Source organism: Arachis hypogaea, chromosome 10, assembly GCF_003086295.3.
Source record: "Arachis hypogaea cultivar Tifrunner chromosome 10, arahy.Tifrunner.gnm2.J5K5, whole genome shotgun sequence".
Classification (NCBI taxonomy): domain Eukaryota; kingdom Viridiplantae; phylum Streptophyta; class Magnoliopsida; order Fabales; family Fabaceae; genus Arachis; species Arachis hypogaea.
Genome location: NC_092045.1, coordinates 20,402,436 through 20,408,406, shown reverse-complemented (window position 1 = coordinate 20,408,406; position 5,971 = coordinate 20,402,436). Strand labels below are relative to the sequence as shown.

At 35.2% G+C, this 5,971-nt stretch overlaps 1 non-coding gene across 1 annotated transcript; it reads right to left on the bottom strand.

Annotated features, from left to right (window-relative positions):
- Nucleotides 1-2,703: 2,703 nt before the first annotated feature.
- On the bottom strand, nt 2,704-2,806 carry LOC112719190 (small nucleolar RNA R71). Its single transcript, XR_003161502.1, has one exon. It is a non-coding gene; the product is annotated as a small nucleolar RNA R71 (small nucleolar RNA).
- Between the last annotated feature and the right edge of the window lie 3,165 nt (nt 2,807-5,971).

Here is a 5,971-nt window from a genome sequence, read left to right as displayed (position 1 = left end):
CTAGAATCCATTGGCAGCATTCCTGAGATCCAGAAAGTCTAAACCTTGTCTGTGGTATTCCGAGTAAGATCTGGGATGGGATGACTGTGACGAGCTTCAAACTCGCGACTGTAGGGCATAGTGACAGACGCAAAAGGATAGTAAATCCTATTCCTACACGAACGAGAACCATCAGCTGATTAGCCATACGATATCTGTGCATGGTATTTTTCATCCGAGATGAGAAATCCGACAGTTGATTAGCCGTATAGAAATCGTAGAGGACTATTTTCACTGAGAGGATGGAAAGTAGCTATTGACAACAGTGACACCCAACATACAACTTGTCATAGAAAGGAGTATGAAGGATTAGATGAAGGCAATAGGAAAGTAGAGATTCAGAATGAACAACGCATCTCCATACGCTTATCTAAAATTCCCACCAATGAATTACATAAGTATCTCTATCTTTATTTTATGTTTATTTATCTTTTAATTATTAAAACTCCATAACCATTTGAATCTACCTGACTAAGATTTACAAGATGACCATAGCTTGCTTCAAGCCGACAATCTCCGTGGGATCGACCCTTACTCACGTAAGGTTTATTACTTGGACGACCCAGTGCACTTGCTGGTTAGTTGTGCGAAGTTGTAAAAAAGAGTTGAGATTACAATTGTGCGTACCAAGTTGTTGGCACCATTGATATCATAATTTTGTACACCAAGTTTTTGGCGCCGTTCCCAGGGATTGTTCGAGTTTGGACAACTGACAGTTCATCTTGTTCCTCAGATTAGGTAATTTTCTTTTTGTTTCAACCTTTATTTTATTTTCAAAAAGTTTTCAAAAATCTTTCAAAATTTTTCCTCTTTTTCGTTCTTCCAAAATTAATTTTTGAAAAAAAAATCCAAAAAATTAACAAAATCATAAAAACCAAAAAAAAATATTTTGTGTTTCTTGTTTGAGTCTAGTGTCACATTTTAAGTTTGGTGTCAATTGCATGTTTTTAAAATTTGAGCATTTTTCAAAAATTCATGCATTGCATTCTTCATGATCTTCAAGTTGTTCTTAATGAGTCTCCTTGTTTGATCTTCATATTTTCTTGTTTTGTGTCTTTTGTTGTTTTTCATATGCATTTTTGCATTCTTGCATGCATCATTTGTTTTGATCCAAAATTTTCATGTTTTGAGTCATTTTGTGGTTTTTCTCTTTCCTCATTAAATTCAAAAAAAAATATATTTCCCTTATTTTACTCATAATTTTCGAAATCTTTGGGCTGACTTAGTCAAAAAAATTTTAAAATAAGTTATTTCTTGTTAGTCAAGTCAAGATTTCAATTTCAAAAATTTATTTTTTCAAAATCTTTTTCAAAATCAAATCTTTTCTTTTTCTTTTAATTATTTTCGAAAATTCTTTAAAATTAATTTTCAGAAATATTTTTCTTAATTTTATCTTTTATTTTCAAAATTAATATTAACAGTTAATGTTTTGATTCAAAAATTTCAAGTTTGTTACTTTCTTGTTAAGAAAGACTCAAACTTTAAATTTTAAAATATTATCTTTTGATTTCTTGTGAGTCAAGTCATTAATTCCGATTTTAAAAATTAAATCTTTTTCAAAATAAATTTCAATCATATCTTTTCAATCATATCTTTTCAAACATATCTTTTTCAAATCACATCTTTTTTAAAATCAATTTCAAAATCTTTTCTAACTTCTTATCTTTTCAAAATTAATTTTCAAATCTTTTTCAACTAACTAATTGACTTTTTGTTTGTTTTACTATTTCTTATCTTTTTCAAAACCACCTAACCACTTTTCTCTCTCTAATTTTCGAAAATTCCTCACCCTTTTTCAAAATTCTTTTTAATTAACTAATTGTTTTAAATTTAATTTTAATTTCATTTCTTCTCTTAATTTTTGAATTTTAACTAATAATTAAAATAAAAACAAAAATATTTTTCTTTTCTCTTAATTAAAATTTGAATTTTCTCCTCTCTCTCATCTCCTTCTATTTATTTATTTATCTACTAACACTTCTCTTCTACTCATAATTCGAACCCTCTTCTCTTCTCTATCTGTGTTCGAATTTTTCCTCTTCTATTCTTCTTTTCTCCTACTCACATAAAAGAATCTCTATACTGTGACATAGAGGATTCCATACTTCCTTTGTTTTCTTCTCTCTCATATGAGCAGGAACAAAAAAAAGGCATTCTTGTTGAAGCTGATCCTAAACCTGAAAGGACCTTGAAGAGGAAGCTAAGAGAAGCTAAAGCACAATACTCTGAGGATGACCTAACTGAAATTTTTGAACAGGAAAAGGATATGGCAGCTGAACCTAACAACAACAATGAAAGGAAGATGCTTGGTGACTTTACTGCACCAAATTCTAACTTCCATGGAAGAAGCCTCTCAATCCCTGCCATTAGAGCAAACAACTTTGAGCTAAAGCCTCAATTAGTTTCTCTGATGCAACAGAATTGCAAGTTTCATGGACTTCCATCAGAACATCCTTTTTAGTTCTTAACTGAATTCTGCAGATTTGTGATACTGTTAAGACCAATGGAGTTGATCCCGAGGTCTATAAGCTTATGCTTTTCCCTTTTGCTGTAAGAGACAGAGCTAGAACATGGTTGGACTCTCAACCTAAAGATAGCCTGAACTCTTGGGATAAGCTGGTCATGACTTTCTTAGCCAAGTTCTTTCCTCCTCAAAAGCTGAGCAAGCTTAGAGTGGATATTCAAACCTTCAGACAGAAAGAAGGTGAATCCCTCTATGAAGCTTGGGAAAGATATAAGCAACTGACCAAAAAGTGCCTTCTGACATACTTTCAGAATGGACCATCCTGGATATATTCTATGATGGTCTATCTGAATTGTCTAAGATGTCATTGGACCATTCTGTAGGTGGATCTATTCACCTAAAGAAAATACCTGCAGAAACTCAGGAACTCATTAAAATGGTTACAAATAACCAGTTCATGTACACCTCTGAAAGGAATCCTGTGAGTAATGGGATGCCTCAGAGGAAGGGAGTTCTTAAAATTGATGCTCTGAATGCCATATTGGCTCAGAACAAAAGGTTGACTCAGTAAGTCAATATGATTTCTCAGAGTTTGAATGGATTGCAAAATGCATCCAACAGTACTAAAGAAGCATCTTCTGAAGAAGAAGCTTATGATCCTGAGAACCCTGCAATTGCAGAGGTGAATTACATGGGTGAAGCCTACGGAAACACCTATAATCCCTCATGGAGAAATCATCCAAATTTCTCATGGAAGGATCAACAAAAGCCTCAACAAGGCTTTAATAATGGTGGAAGAAATAGGTTTAGCAATAGCAAGCCTTTTCCATCATCCTCTCAACAACAGACAGAAAATTCTGAGCAGAGCCCCACTAGCTTAGCAAACATAGTCTCTGATCTATCTAAAACCACTTTCAGTTTCATGAATTAAACAAGATCCTCCATTAGAAATTTGGAGGCACAAGTGGACCAGCTGAGTAAAAGAGTCACTGAAACTCCTCCCAGTACTCTCCCAAAAAATACAGAAGAGAATCCAAAAAGAGAGTGCAAGGCCATAACCTTACTTGGTGTGGCCGAACCTAGAGAGGAGGAGGCGGACGTGAATCCCAGTGAGGAAGACCTCATGGGACGTCCTCTGGACAAAAAGGAGTTTCCAGTTGAGGAACCTAAGGAATCTGAGGCTCATCTAGAGACCATAGAGATTCCAATGAACCTACTTCTGTCATTCATGAGCTCTGATGAGTATTCTTCCTCTGAGGAGGCTGGAGATATTACTGAAGAGCAAGCTGCTAAGTACATTGGAGCAATCATGAAACTGAATGCCAAGTTATTTGGTAATGAGACTTGGAGGATGAACCCACTTGCTCACCAATGAACTGAATAACTTGATTAGTGATGAGCGAATATTTTATACGCTTTTTGGGGGTGTTTTAATATAGTTTTTAGTAGGATCTAGCTACTTTTTAGTATATTTTTATTAGTTTTTATGCAAAAATCACATTTCTGGACTTTACTATGAGTTTGTATATTTTTCTATTATTTCAGGTATTTTCTGGCTGAAATTGAGGGACCTGAGCAAAAATCTGATTCAGAGGCTGATAAAGGACTGCTGATGCTGCTGGATTCTGACCTCCCTGCACTCGAAGTGGAATTTTTGGAACTACAAAAATCCAAATGGCGCGCTCTCAATTGCGTTGGAAAGTAGACATCCAGGGATTTCCAGCAATATATAATAGTTTATACTTTGCCCAAGTTTAAACAACGCAAACTGGCATTTAACGCCAGCTTTCTGCCCTATTCTGGCGTCAAACGCCAGAAACAAGTTGCAAAGCAGAGTTAAACGCTAGAAACAGGTTACAAACTAGCGTTTAACTCCAAGAATAGGCTATGCACGTGAAAGCTTCAATGTTCATCCCCAACACACACTAAGTGGGCCCCAGAAGTGGATTTCTGCACTGTCTATCTTAGTTTACTCATTTTCTGTAAACCTAGGTTACTAGTTGAGTATAAAAACTACTTTTAGAGATCTATTTTGGATCTCATGACATTTTTACATCTGAATTTGTATCTTTGACGGCATGAGTCTCTAAACCCCATGGTTGAGGGTGAGGAGCTCTCCAGCGTCTCGATGAATTAATGCAAGTATTTCTGTTTTCTATTCAATATCGCTTGTTTCTATTCTAAGATGTTCATTCGCACTTCAACATGATGAATGTGATGATCCATGACACTCATCATCATTCTCAACCTATGAACGCATGCCTGACAACTACTTCCGTTCTACCTTAGATTGAATGGATGTTGCTTGGGTTTCTGGTTCATGAGTTTGATTGTCTCTCCTGACAACAGAGCATTCAATCCGTGAGTCCAGAGTCTTCGTGGTATAAGCTAGAATCAATTGGCAGCATTCCTGAGATCTGAAAAGTCTAAACCTTGTCTGTGGTATTCTGAGTAGGATCTGAGAAGGGATGACTGTGACGAGCTTCAAACTCATGAATGCTGGGCGTGGTGACAGATGCAAAAGGATCAATGGATCCTATTCTAACATTAGTGAGATCCAACAGATGATTAGCCATGTACATGGACCCTTTTCACTGAGAAGACGGCTGGTAGCCATTGACAACGGTGATCCACCAACATACAGCTTGCCATGGAAGGAGATCTGCACACGTGAAGAAGAAGACAGTAGGAAAGCAGAAATTCAAAGGACAAAGCATCTCCAAAACTCCAACCCATTCTCCATTACTGCGTAACAATTACTCATTTCATGCTCTTTCATTTTTTACAATTGAAACTAAAGAACCCTATTGATATCGTGACAAAGAATAATAAGATAACCATAGCTTGCTTCAAGCCGACAATCTCCGTGGGATCGACCCTTACTCATGTAAGGTATTACTTGGATGACCCAGTGCACTTGCTGGTTAGTTGTGCAGAATTACATAGTGTGAGTGTAATTTTCGTGCACCAAGTTTTTGGCGCCGTTGCCGAGGATTGTTCGAGTTTGAACAACTGACGGTTTATCTTGTTACTTAGATTAGGAAAAATTTGTCTTTTTGGTTTAGAGTTACTAGGATTGCATCTTTTATTATTCCTTTTTAAAAAATCTTTCAAAAATATTATTTCTCTTTATTAGTTTCTAATTTTTCTTGGAGTCTTTTGTTTGAGTTTAGTTTTATATCTTAAGTTTGGTGTCAATTGCATGTTTTTTTTCCTTTAAAAATACCTTTTTAAAACACGTTAAATTTATAGCTCAGTTGGCTAGAGCATTGTGCTTGTGTTCTTGGTAATTGGGTATCTTCCTTTTAAAAACTTTTTTCAAAAATAATTTTTCTTTGATTAAATCTTGTGCCAAACTTTAAGTTTAGTGTTCTATTGTTAATTTTTCTTTAGTTTTCAAAAATTTTATTTTGGTTTTCAAAAAAATTTAAGTTTGGTGTTCTTTCTTTTGTTCTTGTGTTCTTGAGT